Raw genomic sequence first — 27,880 nt, forward strand, 5'->3', positions numbered from 1 at the left:
ACCGTCCCCCACCCCTCCCCACCCCCATCCGTGGAAAAATTGTCTTCCACTAAACCAGCCCCTGGTGCCAGAAAGGTTGGGGACCGCTGAAATAGAGGAAGAGGCTTCACAACGTTGCGAATGTGCTAAATGCCACCAAATTGTCCACTTTAACATGGTTCACTTTGTTATGCGACTATCACCCCAATACATTATTGTTGTAAAGCCGGGAGAGCTGTGGATGTGCGTGTGGCGTGACAAGCAGTGGCCTTCATTTCCAGATGATTAGGCAGAGATTCCCCCCACCTCGAGAGCACCCCACATGGCTGGCACAGGAAAGGCTGTCGTCTGAGGGTTTATCCCAAGAAAAATGTCCTAATCTCTCGCCTGAAGGGTGGCAGCCTAGTTCATTAGGTGCCACTTGGACCCGGGGTCTGGATGTCACGTTCAATTCCATGTTTTCTACCTTGGACATTGTTCCATCCTTCCTCTGGACCAGGTTTTCCTGATCCCAAAGGCTGTCCCTCTCAATCTCTCTGGAGGATAATCCCCCGAGTCTCCATGGGGCAGGCAGACACCCAGTTCTGTCCTTGTGAGGGGGAGGGAAGGCAATGCCCCTGGGTCCTCGCCTGGCTTCGGCCCCGCTGTGGGCCACACCGAGACTCTCTGAGGTCAGCCTCTTGCCGGTGACCGTTCCTGCGCTCCACGGTCTTTCTAGTCCTGGCTTGGGGCTTACTCTTCGGGCACGGCACGTCTTCGTTTTTCTGACCGTGTACTCATGTCCCCTCTCCTGTTTTCTTTGTCCTTGGGGTTTATACTTTTTAAAAACGTTTCCTTCATTATCATTTTAATGCCCTCTGAGGAAGGAGAGGAGGAAAACCTGTTTGTTGTTCAATAGGCTGGTTTAACTTGTACGTTTTTTTTTTTTTTTTTGGCAGAACTTCTCAGGGGACGTTCACCTGAGAGTGAAAAGAATGGTCAGCCCTGAAGTAAGCTGTGTTCTCAGGCAAGTTAATGAATTGCCTGATCTTTTCTTGTGCCCGATTATTTTTACCGTTAAAACGGCCCCAGGAGGTGGTGCGACGTGGCAGGACATGGAAGGGCCCACGTTGATTAAATGCCGCCTTCGTGCCAAGAGGACAACCTTGTACCTCCTCAGCCTTTGAGTGAAAAGTACTGAGATTAAACTGTTTACCTGTCTTGTGTGATTTTTTTGTGAAGTATCAATTCTTGTAAGTCTGTTTGACGTAGGTGAAAATGAAATAAGGTAGCATCCCCGGAGCCCTGGGACCTCAACCTGTGCCTCTAAGGACAGATTTCTCACCTGCCACTGTCATTATTTGTTTACACCTTTGAGCCCCAGCCTCCAGCAGGAAGGAATCCTGCCTTAATCACCGCACACAAAGCAGCTCAATGAATAATCATACAATATACACGGCACTCCTGCTATAGGAAAAATTTAGTATTTCTTTCTTTGTTTTGGCCACAGCATGCTGCATGCCGGATCTTAATTCCCTGGCCAGGGATCGAACCCGTGCACCTGCAGTGGCAGCGTGGAGTCCTATCCACTGGACTGCCAGGGAAGACCCTACAGGAACAATTTAAATGGAAGAAAATAAGTTGGTAAATGTAAAGTGGTCTTAGAATTCAATATCAAGCTGTGATGAAAACTAAGAGCCATAAGTTCACAGGTCACTATTTAGTGGCCCTATTTTTACTCTTAAGAAACCCACTGGTACATGTACATTTCATCGCAAGGACCAGAGATCTACTCGTATGTTTACGCAAGGTGGAATTTGTACTAATGAATCTAATTGCAGGAAGAACTCTAGGACTTAGAAGAATTAGAAAGTTATACAAGTTTTTAAAATAATTCCCCTCTTCTCTCTCCATCTCTCCCTGGGGCTTCTTGGTATCTCCTCTCTGCCATGTGCCAGTTTCATTTTTTTTCTCTCTCTGCCAACCTCCTCAATTCACTCAGCACCTTACGCTTGGCTGCCTTAAGATGGCAGCCTCTACCTGGCTCTCTAGATTGGCTTCACATAATTAACGAACTCGATATTTGTTCATTCCAATTCCAGGTTCCCAGGAGTAGGAAGAATTGGCCCAGCTTGAGTCAGGTGTCTTCTCCTGGTCCACAGTGAGGACAGATGTGCAGGTGCGCTGCATACAGAGGTGGGGGAAGATGGTGTCTCTACTAAAGTGCACTTGACAGGTCCCTCTCCCTGAAGCAGTTGATTGTTATCATTGTTGTTCCTATTTCTTCATAAGTAAGGTATTTTATCCAGAGCTCGGTAGATGAAGGTTAGGTGAAGGGTGAATGGACAAGTTCTCCTTTAGAGGAGCGCTGGGGATGGGGATGGGGGTGAGTGTCTTTTCAGGCAGCCTGTCTGGTGCTACTCTTCCTGTGATCAAATAGGAGCACACCCCCCCACGAGAAACAGCACTTGTTCTCTGCTTCAGCCACATTTCTTAACTGGTCATTCAAATGCTGGCAGCTAATACGGAATTGGCAAATGGAGTTTGGGAAAATGGAGCCTCTGTTGCACCAAGCCTTGGGAGTCCCACATGGACAAAGGGGTTACCAAGTTTCTGTCTCCATGATTCTCTAAATGCCATCTTTGCATACAGAGGTCACACGTTGTAGATTTTTGTTTTGAAATTTAAATCATTTTTTTAAATTGAAGTATAGTTAATTTACAGTGTTGTGTTAGTTTCAGGTGTACAGCAAAGTGATTCAGTTATACATATATACATATGTATACATATAATATACATATATTTTTTTCTGATTATTTTCCATTACAGGTTATTACAGGATATTGAATACAGTTCCCTGTGCTGTACAGTAGGTCCTTGTTGTTTATTTATTTTATATATAGTATGTGTACTTTTTAATCCCAAACTCCTAAATTATCTCTCTCCCCATCCCTTCTGGTAACCATAAGTTTGTTTTCTATGTCTGTGAGTCTATTTCTGTTTTGTAAATAATATCATTTTTTTAGATTCCACATAGAAGTGACACCATATGATATTTGTCTTTGTCTGACTGACTTCACTTAGTATGATAATCTCTAGGTCCATCCGTGTTGCTGCAAATGGCATTATTTCATTCTGTTTTATGGCTGAGTAATATTCCATTGTATGTGTATATTTACCACATCTTCTTTAGCCATTCGTCTGTCATTGGACACTTACGTTGCTTCCATGTCTTGGCTATTGTGAATAGTGCTGCTATGAACATTGGGGTGCATGTATCTTTTTGAATTATTTCTCTGGATATATTCCCAGGCAGGAGTGGGACTGCAGGATCGTATGGTAGCTCTATTTTTAGTTTCTGCAGGAACCTCCATACTGTTCTCCATAGTGGCTGCACCAATTTACATCCCCACCAACAGTGTAGGAGGATTCCTTTTTCTCCACATCCTCTCCAGCATTTATTGTTTGTAGACTTTTTAATGATGGCCATTCTGACCGGTGTGAGGTGCACACGCTGTAGGTTGAAAAAGGGACTGGAAGAGGAGGTAGATTCTGAGAGTCAGGGAACTTGCACAGCAGAGATCTAGAGAGCTGGCCCAAGGAGTAAAGGTCATGTTTTGTATAGAAACAGTGGTCCTGAGAATTGCATAATTAAGACGATGTACAGTGTGAAGAATATAGTCAATAACTATGTAATATCTTTGTATGGTGGCATTAAAAAGCAGTTATTTATTTCTTGTATAACTACTTAGATGTACTGACTTTGTGCTAGGCTGTCTCTGAAAAATGATGGTTAATTGCAGGGATGGACATGCACTGAGACGCGGAGCAGCACGAGGAAACTGACTTTCCATGTCTTCTTTGTGATGGTCAGCTTAATTCCTCCTTTCATGCTCTCTTTGGTTATTTCCCCTCTTACCTTCAATCCCCCAGATCAGGAGAAACTGACCTCATCTTGACTCAAAGTGAACTCTTGAGCCCCCCATCCTGTTCAGTTTCTCACAGTCAGGATAAAAGTGGTTTTGTAGAAGGTACATCAGTGCTTTCCTCTGAAAGGAGCCATAGCGGTCAGGGTGAATGATGGGCATGATGGTGCTTAATGACTTCCCTGTGTAATCGGAGGTTGATATCATTGATTTTTCCGTCCTTCAGCCACCCAGAGCGCCCCTCCTGGGACTAGAATAGCCCTGGGCCACCATCATAGCTTCTCTGGGGATAAGGGCAACAGAGGGCTGTCACAGGACCTGCCAAGCCTTGTACAGGGGGACATCATCTCTTGGAATGCTCCCTAGGAGACAAAGTTTTGAGTAGACTCTGAAACCTATAACGTGTATTTATACAATGGGAGAGAGCCGAAAAGCCTTTACAGGTAGGAGCACATGCGACAATTGATGTGAGAAAAGGAGATCAAGTTGGCCTCACAGTGTTAAACGACACTCTTCTCAAAAAAAAAAAAAAAAAAAAGACCCTAAAACTTTCCAAAATTGCAATCTGCTTTAATTTTAAACTTAATAAATGTTGTTCTGTCAACTCCCTGACTTGAAATGAAAGTTGCATTAACCAAAGATGTGCATTTAGATGTAAGTTTAAATAAAGCACCTCTAAAGAAGACTAAAATTCTATGTAATTTTACATAATTAACTGTAGCTATTTTGTCATACTACAATTTTCTGCTTTGCTCCTTGTGTCTACAATTTTGATGTTCGTCAGGGATTTGGATGGTTTATTTCAGTGCAAGCTTAGCCACATTTGTAGGGTGCAGATGGTAATTACTCTCTACCTAAAACCAGACAAGATGCACCAAGTTTTCAGTTTGATGACACTTGGAAAATTTTTAGCAAAGAAAATAATGAATGCTCTTCAAATCGGGACACAAATGGTGAAGGCAAAAGTAGTTTCAAAAGGTCACTTTTATTTCTGCCTCTGTTCTACCTTTCCCACCCTCCAGGCTTTTCATTGGTGAGAAATTGATTGAGCATATTGACACGAGCATTTCTAAAAAGGCTGAGACTACTATACAATGTCAAGGGCTAATATGGTTTTGATTACCAAAAAATATGTTTTCAAGAGCCTATCTTCAGGAAACATTTATTTTCTTGTCTCTTCAAATAAAAGATCATGCAGAATGTGAAAGTCTGAAGTCCTCAGAGTCTTGGATGCAATTTTTTTTCTCATTCCCTTTCCATCACACATGAAAATTAATATTTTGTATTTTCTATGCTTTGGGTGTAGAATATTTATTCTTCATGGACTAATTTCCCTGAAGTTAGAAAAGCTGACCTCATTCTATAAGCATTGTTGTGCAAACTGTATTATTGTAAGCCTAGCACAGGGCTGTGGCCAAGGTGGTTACAAAAGAAATGTAGGATCAAGTCCATGCCTTCCAGAACATACAATCCAGTTCAGCAGAAGGAGTACAGCAGTCTCTTAAAGTTTTCTTTTAAAAAGAACATATATCTGAATCACTTTGCTCTATACCTGAAACTAACACAACATTGTAAATCAACTATACTTCAATAAAAAATTCTTTTAAAGTTCCATCTGAGAATAAAGAAAAATCTAATCTAATAAAATTTAATTAAGTAACAAAAAAGTTTTCTTCTAAAATAGATGAACTTGACTCTCTGAAAGTCTGAGGAGGTCTACATAAATATATCGAGATTAAGAGTACGAAGAGTTGTTAATATGGCAAAAATTTTGTAGGTGGCTTGGAGGTGACAAACATATGGGTGACCCTGTGCTTGATAGAGTCCTACAGCTTCACAGTGAGCACTGGGGCTACTTCTGAGGACCCCAGAATGGCTGTTATTTTCTGTTATTGACACATGCGGAGGAAGTGAGGTGAAAGTTACAAGGAACTCACCAATACGCCCAACCTTCCTTATGACATTTGGAATGACTAATGACCGTCCTACAGTTATGTTCTGCAGCTTCCTTTTTTTCTTTTTAAATCCAAGTGTGTATAAGTCATGTGCACTCAGATCTAGACAGTGTTTATCACTTACATATTTGTATTTTTGCTGTGAAATGAAACATGCAGTGACCCCAAACCTGAAACTAACAGGACCAACTGAGGAAAGAACAGCTAGCTAGCATCCTCAAAACACACCACAACTAAGCAGGGCTCTGAAATGGACTACTGGCTTACAAAGATGCACAGATAATTGAATGAGGCATCGCTGTTGAGTCTGAAACGGGGTATTTGATGGATAGAGGGAGGAAGGAGATCCAGGTCCCTTCTGTCTTGATGTGGGGTGGGGAGGTCCTGAGTCATGAAACGGTGGACAAAGGGGACAGCCCTGCTCTCTGATTGTTCAAAATAATTTTCAGACAAGTATTATTCTACAAGTAAAATGTATCTATTTCAGAGGTAAGTAGAACCTCTTTTCCTTCACTTTTTTTTCTTCAGTCCTCTTTGTTACAGCCACTTACACCACAGTGAGTGAACCCAGTCATTTGTCAGGAGCCTCAAACTCTGTGGCTCTTGGCTGAGATTAAAACCCAAACTTGTTCACGCTGTAAGAACAGACGCCCGATAACAGGAACAAGAGTTGGCAATTCAGAGAAAGATAGATTTGCTCCTACTGTGGCTTTCCCTGTATAATCCGCGAACCTGTTGAAAGCAAAGTTGGTGTCAGGAATTCATTCTGAATGGGAGGCTATAATATGACACCCTTGGAAATATTTGAAAAGCAAATGATCTCACTGCAACTCGTATTAGTCCTTCAGGTATAATCACTCAAAGACGCCTTATGGCATGTGCAGTTTGTGTTTTTATTAACACAGAGTGTGTTTCAGTTTTCTGCAAGCCAATTTCAGTCTGGAGGCCAGTGCCATAAACTTGAACCTGGAATAATCAAAGCAGAAATTTCCCTGTTGTTTGGCATTGAGCTCTACTCATTAGCCGTTAATGAGGCAGGAGTTGTAGAGCCAAGTCCCATGCTGGCCGGTTGGCTTTATATGGAGAGAACCATCTTTCAAAGGCATGGATTGAATGCCCATCTCTAGGTAAACATCAGACAGATGCCTATCATGGGACGCAATTTGATCCTGAGGAAGAGTATTGATGCTGAGTTTACTGTAGCCCATACCTGTAACTGGACAAAAAAATGCCAAATATGGCCTGCTGTCTAGAACAGCCCTGGCATCTGTGCACAGGTGTAGTCAGCACCATTTCCCTTTCATGGTAAGAGGAAAATCTAAAAAACAAAAAGTAGATAAAGTTACCTATGTATGAAAGTCCAGTTTTCACTTAAAAACCAGTGTCCTGTTGACCTAAAAGTGATATTTCGTTCTGCATAGAATGTTTTATTACATAGTATTTTCAGTGTTGTTCTTGGTTTTCAAATATCGTGTCATAAAAATCTCCCATTTTCCCATTTCATAATGTATTGCTGTCTAATCTATAAAGAGTAGAAAGCAAAGTACATAAGTCAATTTATGCATCCCTACATTCGTCCATCCATCCAGACTTCTAATACACTTTCTGAGGGAGTAATTTATCCTTGCTGTGCTCTTTGCTGACTCCTTAGTTTTTTGAAATCTGGCTTCCAATCCAGCTATTCTCCCCATATCGCTCTCTCAAAGATGACCAGGTTAACCTTCATGTCCAATGTCTGTCCTCAATCCCCAGCCTGAAGACAGAAAGGAAGGAAGGCAGACTTCAGAGGTGAACCATCTCCTGGGTGCCCTGGCCCTCTGCTGGCAGGAAGGCAGGCATGACAAATCTTGTCCCTACCCACCCCCAGCAAGAGAGCTGTTGCAGGGCTGTATTTGAGCAAATAACCAAATGCTCTCTCTTCCAAATACTTTTCCTTTTCCTTCCATGACTGATGATCCTGGCTCCTCTTCAACCTAATGACCCTTTCAGAGTTGGATGCAAAATTTGTTGGGTTCAATGCAAAATGGAAATATGGGTTCCCTTGTTCAGAAAGCAGGAAAAAGTACCATGAAAGACACTCAAATATAAAGCTTTTCCCTTTCTCATGCAGTTTCTCTCTTCACTTGTGATGGTATCTTTTAATTTGCTATTGCTGGGCTCCCCTGGTGGCGCAGTGGTTGAGAGTCCGCCTGCCGATGCAGGGGACACGGGTTCGTGTCCCGGTCCGGGAAGATCCCACATACCGCGGAGTGGCTAGGCCCGTGAGCCATGGCCGCTGAGCCTGTGTGTCCGGAGCCTGTGCTCCACAACGGGAGAGGCCACAGCAGTGAGAGGCCCACGTACCGCAAAAAAACAACAAAAAATTTGCTATTGCTATTTAATGTCATTCTAAAGAAAAATGTAAATTTAAAATTTTTAGCATGAATTTTACCATTTATCTTTATATTCTACACCAGTTTTTAAATGCAAATTTAAGAGCATTTAGTTTACATGTAGAATCATTGAAATTACGCAGTTAGGATTTTTTTAGCTGATACACGCATATGTATTTCATTCTCACCAGAACAGTGGAATCACCGCACAAAACAAACTGTTGTTTTTAAAATTCACTTTTTGATATACACACATGCTACCAACACCCTACCATTGGCGAGTAAGGAAGGACTGAAAGAAAGGAAATGTGGGTCGCCTTAGCGCTCCCTTTCCTTCTGTGTCGTTATTTTTGGCTAATACAAGGAGGTAATACAAGTAAGACAGGATATAAGAAGGTTTCATGGTTGTTCATGTTTCTTAGAATGGCATCGATTTCTTTCAAACCAGCAAATTCTTGTTTGAACAGAAATCATGGCCTCTTGGGGCTTTCAGTCTTCCTCCTGTCCCTCCTCCTCAGTCGAAGATCACCTGGTATTCATTTTGAGTCTTGCAGAACTCTCTCCTACACATCGTGGACACTGGAACTCTGTGTCGAGAGTCAGCGTGACATGTGATGGGAAGGCGAGGAAGTGTGAACATGTATAGGGTGCATAGTTCCTTTCCTTACTCATGTGCTCCATGGTCCCATCCAACTTTTGTTACAGACACAAATTCAGAGATCAAATTATAAGAATTTTGAGACTGTGGTAGTAGAGTATTTCACTGGGCTTGGAGCCCTTGAGACAGCACGGGTCACACCCATGAAGCTGGCCCTAGACTCTTTCTGGTTTCTCTCTTTCATCCATCCACCTATCGGTGTCATGTCTAATTCTGTTATCTACTTCTCTTTCTAGATTCTATTCACCCTTAGAGATTCAATCTATATCTCTATCTCTAGCTCCCAGGTTTTCCCCAGGCTCTGAATATCCAAGTGCCTGCCGAACCCATCTCAACACACAACATATCTAAAACGAAAGCCATCATTTTTCTCCTAAAGCTGTTCCTTCCTGCTTCTGCTACTAAAACCAAAATTCTCAGTTGGTCCTCAGTGTGCACAGGGCTGATAATGTAGTAGCTGCTCGGCACACACCACTTTATTGTTCATTCTGAAAATCTGCTCCCAGTTACAAATTTGCAGCCTTCAATCTCAGCCATTCAAAAGCTGGCTGTTCTGCGGGTAGATACCCATGTCTCTATTTCTATTCTCTTCCACTTTAAAAATTATTCTTATAGTATATATTCAAGACATTGTACAGAAGCAATGAATTAATATAACATTTAACCATCCATTTCTACTTAACGCTGACTGAAAGCTTTTAACAGAAAAGGCATTGATATTAATAGTTAAAATGGATACTGGGGCTTGGAGTAGCTTTCACTTACATACGCTCACGACTTTGCCTTTCAATCATTCTTGAAGAAGCAGTTTCATTTCTTTTCTATTTCCAGATTTTTATATATATGTACTTAAAAAAAACTCTGCCAGTGGGCCTCAGACTTAACCCCTTTCAAAGCCACATTGGCTACTGTCTTGCTATTTGTACTCTTTGTTGCAAGAATTGTAATTGGATGGACTTTAATTATGGTATCTTGATATTTTCAGTGCTTCCCACTTCTGGATAGAACATAAAAACAATGGCAGTATTTTGTGTTGTTTTTCTGGCACTTCCAGTTCAGACTAGAACCCAAGAAAGGTTCGAGAGTATTAAAAAACAACAATAACAACAAAAAGACAAACAGAACTAATAAAGAACTATAGGGGTTTAGATTATTTCAAACCTTATGCTGGTATTTAGTTTCTATTTAAGGGAGATTCAAGTCAGTTTCTGTTTTCATGGGACCCTCCAAGCCAGTCGCTAGCCATCTTTGCTCTAGGTTTGGCAAGTGGAAAGACTAAGCTGCCTTCTTGCTTAACTGGGGCTCAGGCGGTCATTAACTGCTTGCAACACGGAGGTAGAATTTTTACTTATTTCAGATGGCCCAGGCACTGGAAATAATGTGCTACTTGTATAATAAATCCAAAGAAATGCCAAAATAACATGTGGCTTCCAAAGGTTGCCCAGAGAGCTATTAGGCACAAGAAATAGGAAGCCAACTTTGAATCCAGTATCAACCTCTTCGTCCAAATATGCATTCTGGCAGAAATAAAAGTGCTGTTATTTGTGAAATTTGAAAGTCAGATTTCAAATAAGTCTTACTTCTAGGCTGTTCCAAGATATATTTCGTTCATGGTAATCTTCTAATTTGAGGGTACCCCAAACTATTTTACACTATTCCTTTAAACAGTCTTAACAGTCCTGTGACATTTCATTATGCAACCTCAAAGCCAATAAGGTAAGATGCTAATCAGTTCAAAAAACTTGATGAAATTTTTGCTGCATCTAGCACGGTTATAAAACAGCAGTAGAAGGAATAACTCCTACCATAAAAAATGAATCCTCTTTGAGGCTAAAATAACATAGGCATATGAATAATTAACGGAGAATACAGTATAGTATATAGTTCTATATTGTATAAAATACAGAATAATATAGTGTTTAAAATGAGGTCAGAAGAGGAAGAAACCAGGTCCCTGTGGGGAGGAGAAAGTGAGGCTTAAACAGTCTTACTTCTTGGAAAGTTGGTATAAAGACCACAGAGGGCATCCTCAGAGGACTTGTGAAACACAAAATTCCTAAGGGGATTTAGACATTGATAGATGTTGCATGATATTTTTGCATTTCTTTAGCTGTAAAAGGACAAGACATTTTCAAAGACTGAGCAGTGTGGAATAGTGAAGAATTGGGATGTGACATGGATTATAGAGGAATTTAAGAATTTGAAGAGTAGCTTGTCTTGATAGAGTAAAAAATTACTTCTTAATGGGAGTGGGGTGACAGAGGGACATAAGAAAGGTCTATTCAGACTATTTTTAATTGGATTCTCTTTTTAATATTGAGTTGGAGGAGTCCTTTATATATTCTAGATACAAGTCCTTTATCAGATACATGATTTACATATCAGATTTCTCCCATTCTGTGGATTATCTTTTCACTTTTTTTTCATAGTGTACTTTGAAGCGTGAAACTTAAATTTTGAAGTCCAGTTTATCTATTTGTTTCTCGCGTTGCTCGTGCTTTTGGTATCATATCTAATAGTCATTTACCAAACCTAAGGCCATGAAGTTTTACGCCCATGTTTTTTTTCTAAGAGTTTTACAGTTTCTTACATTTAAGGCTTTAATCAATTTTGAGTTTATTTTTGTATGTGGTGTGAGGTTGTATATTTTTGCATGTGGTTATCCATCTGTCCCAGCGCCATTTGTTGAGAAGATTATTGTTTCATCATTGGATGGCCCTGACACCTTTGTCAAAAACCAGTTGACCATAGATGCATGGGTTTATTTCTGGACACTCAGTTCTATTCCATTGATCTCTGTGTCTGTCCTTATGCGAACACCACACTGTATTGATTACTCATGCTTTGTAGTAAGTTTCGAAATGGAGAAGTGTGATTCCTCCTACTTTGTTGTTCTTTTTTTAGGATTGTTTTGGTTATTTCAAGTCACTTGCAATACATGTGAATTTTAGAATCTGTCCATTTCTACACAGAAGTCAGGTGGGATTCTCATAAGGATTGTAGATTAGTTTGGGGGGTATTGTCATCTTTTTTTTTTTTGCCATCTTAATATTAAGCCCTTAGATCCATGAACATAAGATGTTTTTCCATTTAGTTAGATCTTTAATTTTTTTTGACAACGTTTTGTGGTTTTCAGAGTATACATTTCATACTTCTTTTGATAACTTGTTCCTATTTTATTCTTTTTGATGCTAGTGTGAATAAAATTGTTTCCTTAATTTCATTTTTGGACTGTTTTTAAAAACTTTTATTTTATACTGGCATATAGCTGATTTACAATGTTGTGTTGATTTCATGTGTACAGCAAAGTGATGCTGGACTGTTTATTGTATAGAAGTACAAGTGATTTTTGTGATTGATCTTATATCTTGCAACTTTGCTAAGCTCATTTATTAGTTCTAATAGTTGTTTAGTGGATTCCTTAGGATTTTCTACATACAGGATCGTGTCATCTGCTAATAGAGTTTTCCTTTCTCCTTTTTCAATCTGTATCAGGAAAATCTTATTGTTATCTTAGTTCTGGAGGGTAGGTATATAGTCCAGGAATACAAAATGATCAGGTATTTTTTTCTGTCTCTCTTAGGTGCTTTCTAACCTCATTTCACCTTATTTGTATGGCCTGCTATAAAGATGCCTGCGTTTGTGACATTCACTGTTATTCTTACATCCCTTTTGAATAAGGTATAATTTCCTACACTGGATAAGCCCCATCTCATCAAGGTCAATGACACCTCTGAGAATAAAACTACCAAATGTTAATGTATATCTATAACCCTGGGCCCAGATTACGGATGATTCCAGGTGTTCAATATATTAGGTCCCTTCCTCTTTATGTTGCAATTCAATACATAATAGTTTTTTTGTGTTGTTGTTTTTTGGGGTTTTTTGGCCAAGCCATATGGCTTGCAGGATTAGTTCCCTGACCAGGGATTGAACCCGGTCCCCCTGCAGTGGAAGTGCAGAGTCCTAACCACTGGACCGCCAGGGAATTCCCTAAATATAGTTTGCCTTTCATTCACAATCTATACAACCACTAGCAGAGGAAAATTTTATGCATGATTTTTCTCACCATCTGTTATTTTTTACAGTTACACAGTGTTTGTAGTTCATTTTCCTCCGAGTCCGTCACATTTAAATATTAAACCCACCCGATGAGGTCAACAGGTTTTCTAACAAAAATGTTTTCCTTAATCTTCACTGAGATATGTTTTGTGTCTCATTCTTTCAGTAGCATGTTACCAGCTTTAATGTCTAAAAACATTCCACTGAATTAGCTTTTGTGGTTACTTTTGATAACTAAAAGTTTAAAATAAATTTTGCATAACTAACTTCTCTGTTAAGGACATTTCTAACCACCAGCAATATGGTTTATTCTTCATTTTCCAGAGTTGCAAACTGGTGGGCCCTGTAATTCCCATAGCATCTATTTTATTGATAATGGCTATGTTCTTGGAAAAGGTGTTTCATATTTTGCATATTTAGTGTAATCCTCTGAGGCTTGAGGAAATTCCTAACACCTGATTAAATAAGGTAAACATGTCATATGTTTTCTACATGTTATTTGCTCTGTTTTTATTAAATTCAGTCTAACTTGTGGTAAATTGCAGCCCATGCAGTAAAGAGCCTATTTAATGGTCAAAAGATTTATTATGATAATGATGGCATATTCCAGGAAGAAGAAGCAAATGTTGAAAATGTTTGCCATCATCCTTGATGCATTTTTGACAATCATGGGCTCCAGACTAAAAAGTACCTCTTTTTTATTCCTTTCAACCTTCGAATCTCTTTATTAAGATTTTGAAGATATAATATTAATTTATAATACTCATGGTTCTAGAAAAGCAAGACATAAATTGTGGCTTTTCAGTTTTGCTTCTGGTAAAGTTGTGTAGGAAGGAAAGTTGTAAGAAAGTTATTGAAATAGATAATAAATGGCATTTGAAATCCCTTCTCATCTAGAGAGCCTATGATTCTCCTATGATAAGGAGCCAAGGGTTATCTTCATTAGATTTGAAATATATTTTTTTGGTATTACTAACGTCTACTCTATGCATGCGTTTCACTGAAAATCCCTATATAAAATACTTTCAAGTGCATCAGTGAGGTAGTAACACCTTGCATTTGCATAGAATCTCTGCAGATGCTTCAGTCAAGCATGCAAACTACTGCCCTGACCTGTACCTCCCATCTATCCAAATGTCCATCCCACTCTCTAGGGCATTATATCTTCCTCAGTTCTCTCTTCTCTCTACCACAGCCCTGGAAGTCTTCTCTGTCTTGAAAATTATAGAAAATAAGAACAAAACCCACTTCGATTTGAAATGGCTGTTTACTTAAAAAAAACAAATTGAAAGAACCAGTGTGCCAATGAGTGAAATGTAAAAATCAAAGGATTCTTACTAATAAAATTGAATTATTATTAGACTGTTTTGTTCATAAATTTAGTGAATTGTTTTTTCTTGTCTTTTACCAAGTCTTCTAAAAGAATGTTAGGTATTTCTCTCATAGGTAAAGAGTTCCTGACATGTGATAAGAATATTTGCACTGTTTCATCATTTTTATAAACATTTTCCTATTTGTTTTTCAGTTTGCAAACAATTTGGTTTTAAGTGCATAGAAAACAATTTTTTATGTAACCAATTATATAAAAACTTCATTCTTCAAATGACTAGTTTAAATGCTCTTGTGCATAATAAAATTAAGTTCATTAACAATTTTCAAGGGTGCCATAGTTTCAAATTTTGCATTTAAATATTCAATTAACTTAAAATTTGTGTTTATAGTATGAGATGAGAATTTAAGCTCTTTTTCCAAAATATTCATCTCTTTTAAAATAATTTTTTATATAAATTTATTTAGTTAGTTATTTTTGGCTGCATTGGGTCTTGTTGCCACGCACAGGCTTTCTCTGTTTGTGGCGAGTAGGGCTACTCTTCATTGTGGTGCGTGGGCTTCCCATCGTGGTGGCTTTTCTTGTTGCAGAGCACAGGCTCTAGGCATGCAGGCTTCATTAGTTGTGGCATGTGGGCTCAGTAGTTGTGGCTTGCAGGCTCTATAGCGCAGGCTCAGTAGTCGTGGCACACGGGCTTAGTTGCTCTGTGGCATGTGGGATCTTCCCGGACCAGGGCTCGAACCCGTGTCCTCTGTATTGGCAGGTGGATTCTTAACCACTGTACCACCAGGGAAGTCCCTAAAATAATTTTTGGATAGGAGCACATTCATAGGGTTCATAATTCCTAACATGTAAAATAACGTGGGCTTAATGTACAGACAATTGTTATTTTTTTCTTTATAGACATTCTATCTTGAGAATTATTTTTCTGTATTTTGTTGAACAGGAAGATAGATTTTGAACAATTATTTAGAAAATCATATTTTATCTACCAATACTTTTGTACCACAATTTTCTTATTCATGAGCTCTTGATTTTACTCTTAATCAGTCGGCAGATATTTACAAGTAATGTTTTTTTCAAGAAGTTAACATAGGTGGTGTAGTGGGCTGAATGGTGGCCCCAAAGATATATCCACATCCTAATCCCCAGAACCTGTGATCATTACCTTATATGGCAAAAGATCAAATATTGCCTCGTACGGCAAAAGATGTGATGAAGCTGAGGAAGAAGGAATCCTGGATTATCTAGGTGAGCCCAATGCAATCACATGTCTCCTTATTACAGGGAGGCTGAGGGAGTTTGGACAGACATGAAGAGGAGAAGACAGTAGGAAGAAAGAGGCAGAGATTGGACTGATGGAGCTATAAGCCAAGGAACCCCAAGGATGGCTGGCAGCCATCAGAAGCTGGGAGAGGCAAGGAGTAGTTCTTCCTCTGAGCCTCCCGAGGGCACGTGGCCTAGCTGACACCTTAATTTTGAACTTTTGGCTTTCAGAACTGTGAGAAAATAAATTTCTGGTGTTTTAAGCCACGAACATTGTGGTAATTTATTCCAGAGGTCCCATGAAACTAATAAGGTGAACACTGATATAATAAATGAGAATGTCTTTAGAAAACAAACTTATGGTCACCAAAGGGGAAAGGGGGTGGAGGAGGGATAAATTAGGAGTTTGGGGTTAGCAGATGCAAACTATTATGCATAAAATAGGTAAACAACAGGGTCCTACTGTATAGCACACGGAACTATATTCAATATCCTGTAATAAACCATAATGGAAAAGAATATGAAAAAGAATATGTATAACTGAATCACTTTGCTGTACGCTAGAAACTAACACAACATTGTAAATCAACTATACTTAAATCAAAAAAAAAAAAGAGAGAGAGAGAGAATGTCTTTTTCTGCCCTAACGTATGAGCTACAAATTGGCAAGGTATAAAATTAGGGGGTTACACCCTTATTCCGTTAATATTCTCTGGACATTGCTTTATTGACTATTATCCTTGACCGTTGACCGTCATTCTTTTTAAGGGAACATATATTTTCTTCCTGATTATTTATAGGATCTTTCTTCTTCCTCCTTTTTTTGGTAAAACTTTTTCAAGGGTGTGCTTTTTATTGATAATTTTCTACAATAGAGTGAGCCTTTTAACATACATACAGAGGTTATTTCCTTCAGCTCAGAATAGTTCTATAAAGGCTTTGTATTAGCCTGTCCAGGCTGCTGTAACAAAATACCATAGACTAAGTGGCTTATAAACAACATAAATTTATTTCTCACAGTTCTGGAGGCTGGGGAGTCCAAGATCAAGGTGCTGGCAGATTCAGTGTCTGGTGAGGAAAGACATCTTTCTGGTCGTATGCTTACTTGTTCATAGACAGCTGTGGCATTGCTATAACCTCTCACAGCGGAAGAGTCCAGAGTACTCCCAGACCTCTTCTGTAAGGGCACTAATCCCTTTCCCAAATCTAATCACTCATCACTTCCCAAAGGCCCTCACCTCCAAATACCATCCCATTGGGGGTTTGGTTTCAGCATGTGAATTTTGGGGGGAAATAAACATTCAGCCCATTGCAGGCTCTGGTTATTACTTTTATTTATTTTGAGCTTTTCTTTATGAACACTGTGTCTTATATTGGTCCTCTTCTCTGACCTCAATCTCCATGATCCTTCTATCATTTTCATCCTTATTGCCCTTTTTCTCCATCTTCTTGGATGGCTCTTTGTTCTCCATAATATTGTTTCCATTTTCTGCAGCAGTTCTTATGTTCCTTACATAATGTTTCCAATGTTGATTTTTATTCATCTCTCATGTTGTTAGCTCTGTTTCAGTCCTTTCTAATTTCAAGTTGTCTTTTCTATCTTGTTTTTTTTTTTACTTATGATTTTTCTAATCTTGTTTATAGAGGTTTTATCTTGTTCTTAGTTGAAGATGCTGAGCATTTTCCTGAAAAGTTCTTTTGAATCCCGTATTAGATCGTTTCAGAGATACACTCTTCTTCTGTATCATTCAGATATTTTCTCATACAATTACATCCTTTTTCTTATTAAATTATATTTAATATTCTCATTAAAATGACAGATAGCCTAAAGAAGTTTACAGCAAAGGAAAGTAATTCTTTGCCTCATTTTGGCTTAACTCTGACCATTTAATTTTTGCTGTCCAAGGACAACACTTCTGAACTCTTTCATTTAGTTTCTTCTGGTAATTACCTTCTTGGTTTAAATAACATGCTTATATTGCTATCTCTTTAATTTATTGTTTTGTCTTTATCGTCATACTTTGGAATATGAGGATTATCTCCTTAATATTATCTCTCTAATATACCTCTCCCCGCATATGCCGAAAGAGTATTTTTATAATCTTTCTATCAATCAGTATTTAATGTTTACATTATCATGACTATGTATATATCCCTCATTAGCCATGTAATATCACATAAATACAATTGTTTTGCTCTCCCTAATGCTTATTATTTGATTGATTTTCATTTTTATCATTAATTCATACCTAAATATTTTCACTGAAGATTAATCCCCTCTCAATTTCTCAGTCTCATTTATCTCCTGGAGATGTCCTTTCTGGAATCCCTCCTACTTTGATTGGGACTGTGTGCCCTCTGGACCAGCAGCACAGCTACCATCTTGAGACTTTGCTTTCCCGCTATGTTAAATTCCCCTTCACCGTCATCACTGTCATCACCCCCTTCATCAGAATTCACTTTACTGTTTTGAACCCTTTCTTTCCTGGACTCTTGTATACCTCTTCCTTAGTTTCTTTCCTTGCTTCAGTAGAGCTTATTTTCCAGGAACTTCTAAGAAGGGTTGTAAGTGAAGTAACATTTTGAGAATTCACAGGTCAAAAAAATTTTTTTTGTTATTCTACCCTCACACTTTTTTGCTCCTTTGGCAGGATATAGAATTACAGTTTCCAAATATTTTTCTTTTATAATTTGGCGTCCTCACTATATTTATTTGTGGAGTCTAGTGTTACTTTTGGGAGGCTTTTAGGATCTTCATCTCTGAGGTTCTTGAATGTCACAACCAAGTAACTTGGGAAGTGTCTGTTCATTCATTTAGTTGTGTGAAGTAGACCTTCAATATGGGAGATCATGCTATCTGGGTCTAGAAATTTATATTTTAATTTGATATTTTTCTCTTTTATATTTTCTCTAATCTTTCTTGTCCTTTCTTTACTTGGATATTGACCATTCCTGGTTTTTATCTCTAATATTCTTATGTTTTCCCTATTTTCCATCTTTTGTCCTTTTGGTCCTTCCTGGCAGATTTTCTCAACTTTTTTTTTGACATTTTAATTGAATTTTGCATTTATCTTATCAAATCCTTAATATCCAGAAGCTTCTTTGTGTTTCCCTGAACATATCTTTTTAAAATAGATTTCTGTGTTTTTTTTCCTTTTGGAGTCAATATTTCTCTCACCTTTTTGAGGATATTAATTTTTATTTTTTCAAAAAATTTACTTCTGTTGTCTCTAGCTCCCCTGAGTTTCTTTGTTTCTGTTTGTGTATCTTAGCCTCAATATTTGGGATTCTCCTCAACCTCCAGTGATTGGCCACTTAAAGCTGATTGTAGCTGTGTGCAGTGTGAGAGAGGCTTTTCAAGTAACAGCTTCACTAAAGTTGGAGTGGACAGAGATTCAGACATTTTTCTGGGAGGATCCCCAACTGTCAGTACCTGTACATCTTATCTCTTGAGCAGGTGTGTTTCCCCAGTGAGGACTCCAATCCCTGCCTATAGGGCATAAGTGTGGCTGCCATTTAAAAAATAAATTTTTTTTTACATCTTTATTAGATTATAATTGCTTTACAATGTTGTGTTAGTTTCTGCTGTATAACAAAGTGAATCAGCTATATGTATACATATATCCCCATATCCCCTCCCTCTTGAGCCGCCCTCCCACCCTCCCCATCCTACCCCTCTAGGTCATCACAAAGCACCGAGCTGATCTCCCTGCGCTATGCAGCTGCTTCCCACTAGCTATCTATTTTACATTTGGTAGTGTATATATGTCCATGCTACTCTCTCAATTCGCCCCAGCCTCCCCTTCCCCTCCTGTGTCCACAAGTCGGTTCTCTATGTCTGCGTCTCTATTCCTGCCCTGCCACTAAGTTCATCAGTACCATTTTTCTATTTTCCATGTATATGCGTTAATATACAGTATTTGTTTTTCTCTTTCTGACTTACTTCACTCTGTATGACAGATTCTAGGTCCATCCACATCACTACAAATAACTCAATTTAATTCCTTTTTGTAGCTAATATTCCATTGTACAAACTCACGCACCTGCGGTCACCTTATCTTTGACAAAGGAGGCAAAAATATACAATGGAGAAAAGGCAGCCTCTTCAATAAGTGGTGCTGGGAAAACTGGACAGCTACATGTAAAAGAATGAAATTAGACCACTTCCTAACACCATACACAAAAATAAATTCAAAATGGATTAAAGGCCTAAATGTAAGACCAGACACTATAAAACTCTTAGAGAAAAATATAGTCAGAACACTCTGACATAAATCCCTGCCATGTTTTAGAGCCAAGTAGAAGGGAGGGGGCCTGAGTGTCACAGTTGTATATGTTGGACCTCTTGGTTTGATCTTTCAGTTCTTATGTTACAGAACTCTAGCTTTGCTCTTAGAATTCCTAAGTCCAGAATTTCTGGTTCAGCTTGTCCACAGCATTTACCTTGGCCAGTTAGGGGTGAGTGTTTGCCAGGCTTCACAGAGTTTAGGGTATATCTGCTTCCTTCATATACTTTTAAGCAACACTTCTGCTCTAAATTCTAACCTATAAAAGCCTGAAGACTTTCTGGGTTCCTGTGGCGCCAACTGGCTTGTATATTTACCTGTTCCTCACCATCAGCACCCTTGCAGGCTTAGATACTTCTCTTTTCTCTGCTTTTCAGTTTTCAAATTTTTGTTCCTATTTCTCGTCTACTCTTATCTTTTTTCCCTTTGTTCTCTTGAATTTAAGTTAATGCCGTGTGTGTGTGTGTGTGTGTGTGTGTGTGTGTGTGTTCGTGTTTCAAATTCCTTTAAATATTTTGACTGGGATATCAAGAGAAAGCAGAGGTAACTATGTTTTCAATCTACCTTGAAGTCCCAACCATGATGTCTTTATCCTTTTCCTTCTGCAATACTTTTTTTATAGGCTCTTTGTTGTCACTTTCTTCTTAGTTTCCCTCCTTCCATATTTTATAACTTGGTGGAACCAGGTGGGTTACACAGTCATCTCACTCTTCTCATCATTGTTCAGATCTCTAGCTTTATGGCAGGTTCATCTCCACAATTCGTGAATATGTCCCTGTTTCTATATTGCTTGCTTCTATGGAGTATATCTCTGCTCTGTTCTAGGTGGGTTTTCTTTTTGTTTTTTTTTCCTTTCTTCCTTCTGCCCCCACCATTAGCTTATTGTTCATTTAAACTGATAGCAGTGTCTGAAAAATTATATTATAGGCGTGCACTGTGTCTCCGCCCTTTCCTACCCAAGTACTGTGTCTATCAGGACTACTTGTCTCAGAAGATGCACCGCACCCAGAAATTGTCTTTTACTTTGTGGCTGATTGTTTTTCAGGAGTTTGCAGTATCTGGAATTAGACAGAGGTTACTTTGCTTTAGAGAACATCTCTCAATGGGTAGAGAGGGGTATTTGCAGTGTCCTGGTGGTTATAGGTCCTGGGACTCTGAGTAAATGGATGGATGGTGGCAGAGGGAGGAAGCTCATTCTTTGGAATTTTGTTCCATGAAGCCAAGGTAGAGTGTGTGTCAGAAAGTACAGCTCCACCAACTGTCTTTTACCTAGTGCTAATTCCTCCCAGATTGTAATTGTCTTTCAGTCTTTGTTTTCATTGTTATTGAGAATTTTCATCAAATTTTGTTTTCAACAGCTATTTAGTTAGAAATTAAAAGAGGATGAATGGGGATTGTCACCCAGATTCTCTCTAAGCCAGAATTCCTATCCTATTTGAAATTATACTTGTCATTAACTTTAAACTTTAAAAGCATCCTTTTAACCCAAAGTTCCCTAATATTCTTTCTAACATCAAGACTGAAAGGTGCATTTTAAAGACTAGTGCATATTTTCACTCTTTCCCCAACCCACCTCTCATCCCTCTAATCACTTCCTAGTTTCTGGTAATGTAAGCTAGATTAGTGTAACTACATTGTTTTATATTATATATTTCCTTTAATTATTTTGGACATTTGCATTCAACTGTATAAGCAAACATTTAAAAAATTCTGAGCTATGTTTCATGTGTTTTTTTTTAATTTTATTTTATTTTTTGATTTTTCATGCTTTTTTTTTTATTTCTATTTATTATTTTTTGTAGAGCAGGTTCTTATTACTTATCTATTTTATACATATTAGTGTATATATGTCAATCCCAATCTCCCAATTCATCCCACTCTGAGTACATGGATGGCTAGAGGCAGAGGCAGGAAGCTCATTCTTTGGAATGTTGTTCCATGAAGCCAAGGTAGAGTGTGTGTCAGGAACTACAGCTCTACCATCTTTTAGCTAGTGCTAATTCCTCCCAGATTCTCAATGTCTTTCAGTCTTTGTTTTCATTGTTATTGAGAATTTTCATCAAATTTATAGTTTCCTTTGCTGTGCAAAAGCTTTTAAGTTTCATTAGGTCCCATTTGTTTATTTTTGTTTTTATTTCCATTACTCTAGGAGGTGGGTCAAAAAAGATCTTGCTGTGATTTATGCCAAAGAGGGTTCTTCCTATGTTTTCCTCTAAGACTTTTATGGTGTCCGGTCTCACATTTAGCTCTTTAATCCATTTTGAGTTTATTTTTGTGTATGGTGCTAGGAAGTGTGCTAATTTCATTCTTTTACATGTAGCTGCCCAGTTTTCCCAGCACCACTTATTGAAGAGACTGTCTTTTCTCCATTGTATATCCTTGCCTCCTTTGTCATAGATTAGTTGACCATAGGTGCATGGGTTTATCTTTGGGCTTTCTATCCTGATCCATTGATCTATATCTCTGTTGTTGTGCCAGTACCATAGCGTCTTGATTACTGTAGCTTTGTAGTATAGTCTGAAGTTAGGGAGCCTGATTCCTCCAGCTCCTTTTTTTTCCCCTCAGGATTTCCTTGGCTATTTGGGGTCTTTTGTGTCTCCATACAAATTTTAAGATTTTTTGTTCTAGTTCTGTAAAAAAATTGGTAATTTGATAGGGATTGCATTGAATCTGTAGATTGCTTTGGGTAGTATAGTCATTTTCACAATATTGATCCTTCCAATCCAAGAATATGGTATATCTCTCCATCTTTTTGTGTCATCTTTAATTCCTTTCATCAGTGTCTTATAGTTTTCTGCATACAGGTCTTTTGTCTCCTTAGGTAGGTTTATTCCTAGGTATTTTATTCTTTTTGTTGTAGTGGTGAATGGGATTGCTTCCTTAATTTCTCTTTCTGATCTTTTGTTGTTAGTGTATACGAATGAAAGACATTTCTGTGCATTAATTTTGTATCCTGGAACTTTACCAAATTAATTGATTAGCTCTAGTAGTTTTCTGGTGGCATCTTTAGGATTATTTACATATAGTATCATGTCATCTGCAAACAGTGACAGTTACTTCTTTTTGTCCAATTTGTATTCCTTTTATTTCTTTTTCTTCTCTGATTGCCGTGGCTAGGACTTCCAGAACTATGTTGCATAATAGTGGTGAGAATGCACATCCTTGTCTTGTTTCTGATCTTAGAGGAAATGCTTTTAGTTTTTTACCATTGAGAATGATGTTTGCTGTGGGTTTGTCATTTATGGCCTTTATTATATTGAGGTAGGTTCCCTCTATGCCCACTTTCTGGAGAGTTTTTATCATAAGTGGGTGTTGAATTTTGTCAGAAGCTTTTTCTGCATCTATTGAGATGATCATATGGTTTTTATTCTTCAGTTTGTTTATATGGTGTATCACGTTGATTGATTTGCATATATTGAAGAATACTTGCATCCCTGGGATAAATCCCACTTGATCATGGTGTATGATCCTTTTAATGCATTGTTGGATTCTGTTTACTGGTATTTTGTTGAGGATTTTTGCATCTATATTCATCAGTGATATTGGTCTGTAATTTTCTTTTTTTTGTAGTACCTTTGTCGGGTTTTGGTATCAAGGTGATGGTGGCCTTGTAGAATGAGTTTGGGAGTGTTCCTTCCTCTGCAATTTTTTGGAAGAGTTTGAGAAGGATGGATGTTAGCTCTTCTCTAAATGTTTGATAGAATTCACCTGAGAAACCATCTGGTCCTGGACTTTGGTTTGTTGGAAGATTTTTAATCACAGTTTCAATTTATTACTTGTGATTGATCTGTTCATATTTTCTATTTCTTCCTGGTTCAGTCTTGGAAGGTTATACTCTTCTAAGCATTTGTCCATTTCTTTCAGGTTGTCCATTTTATTGGCATAGAGTTGCTTGTAGTAGTCTCTTAGGATGCTTTGTATTTCTGTGGCATCTGTTGAAACTTCTCCTTTTTCATTTCTGATTTTATTGATTTGAGTCCTCTCCCTCTTTTTCTTGATGAGTCTGGCTAAAGGTTTATCAATTTTGTTTATCTTGTCAGAGAACCAGCTTTTAGTTTTATTGAGCTTTGCTATTGTTTTCTTTGTTTCTATTTCATTTATTTCTGCTGTGATATTTATGATTTCTTTCCTTCTACTAACTGTGGGTTTTGTTTGTTCTTCTTTCTTTAGTTCCTTTAGATGTAAGGTTAATTGTTTATTTGAGATTTTTCTTGTTTCTTGAGGTAGGATTGTATTGCTATAAACTTCCCTCTTAGAACTGCTTTTGCTGCATCCCACAGGTTTTGAATCACCATGTTTTTGTTGTCATTTGTCTCTAGGTACTTTTTTATTTCCTTTTTGATTTCTTCAGTGATCTCTTGGTTATTTAGTAACGTATTGTTTAGCCTACATGTGTTTGTGTTTCTTTACGTTTTTTCCCCTGTAATTGATTTCTAATCTCATAGCATCATGGTCGGAAAAGATGCTTGATATGATTTCAATTTTCTTAAATTTACTGAGGCTTGATTTGTGACACAAGATGTGATCTATCCAGGAGAATGTTCCATGTGCACTTGAGAAGAAAGTGTAATCTGCTGTTTTGGGATGGAATGTCCTGTAAATACCAATTAAATCTATTTGGTCTATTGTGTCATTTAAAGCTTGCGTTTCATTATTAATTTTCTGTTTGGATGATCTGTCCATTGGTGTAAGTGAGGTGTTAAAGTCCCCACTATTACTGTGTTACTGTCGATTTCCTCTTTTAGAGCTGTTAGCGTTTGCCTTATGTACAGAGGTGCTCCTAGGTTTGGTGCATATATATTTATAATTGTTATATCTTCTTCTTGGATTGATCCCTTGATCATTATGTACTCTCCTTCCTTGTCTCTTGTAACATTCTTTATTTTAAAATCTATTTTATCTGATATAAGTATCGCTACTCCAGGTTTCTTTTTTTTTTTTTTTTGTGGTACGTGGGCCCCTCACTGCTGTGGCCTCTCCCGTTGCGGAGCACAGGCTCCGGACACGCAGGCCCAGTGGCCATGGCCCACAGGACCAGCCACTCCACGGCATGTGGGATCCTCCCGGACCGGGGCACAAACCTGTGTGCCCTGCATTGGCAGGCGGACTCTCAACCACTGCGCCACCAGGGAAGCCCCCAGGTTTCTTTTGATTTCCATTTGCTTGTAATATCTTTTTCTATCTCCTCACTTTCAGTCTGTATGTGTCCCTAGGTCTGAATTGGGTGTCTTGTAGACAGCATATATGTGGGTCTTGTTTTTGTTTTTTTTTTTGCATTACGTGGGCCTCTCACTGCTGTGGCCTCTCCCGTTGCGGAGCACAGGCTCCGGACGCGCAGGCTCAGTGGCCATGGCTCACGGGCCCAGCCGCTCCGCGGCATGTGGGATCTTCCCGGACCGGGGCACAAACCCGTGTCCCCTGCATCGGCAGGCGGACTCTTAACCACTGCGCCACCAGGGAAGCCCAAGGGTCTTGTTTTTGTATCCATTCAGCAAGCCTGTTTCTTTTGGTTGGAGCATTTAATCCATTCACATTTAAGGTAATTATCGATATGTATGTTCCTATTACCATTTTCTTATATGTTTTGGGTTTGTTTTTGTAGGTCCTTTTCTTCCCTTGTGTTTCCCCCTTAGAGAAGTCCCTTTAGCATTTGTTGTAGAGCTGGTTTGGTGATGCTGAATTCTGTTCGCTTTTGCTCGTCTGTAAAGCTTTTAGTTTCTCCATCAAATCTGAATAAGATCCTTGCCTAATCTTGGTCGTAGTTTCTTCCCTTTCATCACTTTTAATATATTGTGCCACTCCCTTCTGACTTGTAGAGTTTCTGCTGAGAAATCCGCTGTTAACCTTATGGGAGTTCTCTTATAGGTTATTTGTCATTTTTCCCTTGTTGCTTTTAATAATTTTTCTCAGTTTGATTACTATGTGTCTCGGTGTTTTTCTCCTTGGGTTTATCCTGTATGGGACTCTCTGTGCTTCCTGGACTTGGGTGGCTATATCCTTTCCCATGTTAGGGAAGTTTTCAACTATTATCTCTTCGATCATTTTCTTGGGTCCTTTCTCTCTCACTTCTCCTTATGGGACCCCTACAATGTGAATGTTGGTGCATTTAATGTTGTCCCAGAGGTCTCTTAGGCTGTCTTCATTTCTTTTCATTCTTTTTTCTTTATTATGTCCTGCGACAGTGATTTCTACCATTCTGTCTTCCAGGTCACTTCTCCGTTCTTCTGCCTCAGTTATTCTGCTATTGATTCCTTCTAAGTGTAGTTTTCATATCAGTTATTGTATTGTTCATCTCTGTTTGTTTGTTCTTTAATTCTTCTAGTTCTTTGTTAAACATTTCTTGCATCTTCTTGATCTTTGCCTCCATTCTTTTTCCGAGATCCTGGATCATCTTCACTCTCATTATTCTGAATTCTGTTTCTGGAAGGTTGCTTATCTCCACTTCATTTAGTTTTTTTTTCTGGGGTTTTGTCTTGTTCCTTCATCTGGTACTTAGCCCTCTGCCTTTTCATTTTGTATTTCTGTGAGTGTGGTTTTTGTTCCACAGGCTGCAGGATTGTAGTTCTTCTTGCTTCTGCTGCCTGCGCTTTGGTGGATGAAGCTATCTAAGAGGCTTGTGCAAGCTTCCTGATAGGAAGGACTGGTGGTGGGTAGAGCTGGGTGTTGCCCTGGTCAGCAGAGCTCAGTAAAAGTTTAATTCACTTGTCTGCTGACAGGTGGGGTTGAGTTCCCTTCCTGCTGGTTGTTTGGCCTGAGGCAAGACCCAGCACTGGAGCCTACAAGCTCTTTGGTGGGGCTAATGGTGGAGTCTGGGAGGGCTCACGCCAAGGAGTGCTTCCTAGAACTTCTGCTGCCAGTGTCCTTGTCCTCGCAGTGAGCCACAGCCACCCCCCCGCTTCTGCAGGAGACCTTCTAACACTAGTAGGTACATCTTATTCAGTCTCCTATGGGGTCACTGCTCCTTCCCCTGGGTCCTGATGCACATATTACTTTGTGTTTGCCCTCCAAGAGTGGAGTCTCTGTTTCCCCTGTCTTGTCAAATCCTGCAAGCAAATCCACTAGACTTCAAAGTCTGATTCTCTGGGAATTCCTACTCCTGTTGCCGGACCCCCAGGTTGAGAAGCCTGACATGGGGCTCAGAACCTTCACTCCAGTGGGTGGACTTCTGTGGTATAATTATTCTCCAGTTTGGGGGTCACCCAACGAGCGGTTATGGGATTGATTTTATTGTGATTGCACCCCTCCTACCATCTCATTGTGGCTACTCCTTTGTCTTTGGGTGTGGGGTATCTTTTTTGGTGATTTGCAGTGTCTTCCTGTCAATGATTGTTGAGCAACTAGTTGTGATTCTGGTGCTCTCACAAGAGGGAATGAGCACATGTCCTTCTACTCTGCAATCTTGAACCATTCTGATTTTTCCTGTTTCATGTGTTTTAATGTTTACTTTCAATACTAGTTTTTACGTACAAGACTCCCATGCTTGATGCATTTAATTTGACTGGCTGTCATTTAGAGTATGCTATTCAGCAAAAAAAAATTGTTTTTGTTCTGTGTTTCCTTTCTTTTCTTTGTAAAGGATTACTTGAGTCAAATATTTCTTAATTCTAGCTTTTCTGAGGACTTTATTCTGCTGTCTCAGCAGTGAGTGATACATTGACTCTTCATATAAAATTCTTTTTTTTTTTCCATCAAACCTCCTTCCACCAGAATCAAAAGATGTTGCAACCTTGTCTCCTGGCATCTCAAGTAGCAGAGGAAAATGTTTGCCAATCTGATTTTGTTGCTTTGTTTATAATCTCTTGTTGGTTTGTTTGCTTGCATGTGTGCTTGTTGGATTTCTTTTTCCTTTTCTTTCTAATTCCAAAATTCTTCCACTGCGCATTTTGCATGGATCTCTTTCAATACATTTACCTGAACCGTGGTTGGCTATTCATGTCTGCATATTTGGGTCTCCTGTTTTAAAACTTTTTCTTCAGTTACATCTTTGTTACTTCCTCTCTGTTCTTTTTTCTGGTTTCTTGTTTTAGAGCATCTCCAAGGCTGAAATTAAAATCTCTGTTCTCACCT

At 38.9% G+C, this 27,880-nt stretch overlaps 1 protein-coding gene across 3 annotated transcripts in view; it reads left to right on the plus strand.

Annotated features, from left to right (window-relative positions):
- Positions 1–27,880, plus strand: part of BCKDHB (branched chain keto acid dehydrogenase E1 subunit beta) — a 285,277-nt gene that overhangs the window by 243,582 nt on the left and 13,815 nt on the right. The window contains exon 11 of one of the 3 annotated variants that reach the window (XM_029223432.1): positions 918–1,336. The exons of the other annotated variants lie outside the window; for them this stretch is intronic. The gene's annotated coding sequence lies outside the window, so the exon portion shown is untranslated. Of the gene's footprint in view, positions 1–917; positions 1,337–27,880 lie in introns of those variants that run through there. 3 annotated transcript variants of the gene reach the window in all.

Source organism: Monodon monoceros, unplaced genomic scaffold (assembly GCF_005190385.1).
Source record: "Monodon monoceros isolate NGI ecotype Baffin Bay Population unplaced genomic scaffold, NGI_Narwhal_1 Super_Scaffold_15, whole genome shotgun sequence".
Taxonomy (NCBI): Eukaryota; Metazoa; Chordata; class Mammalia; order Artiodactyla; family Monodontidae; genus Monodon; species Monodon monoceros.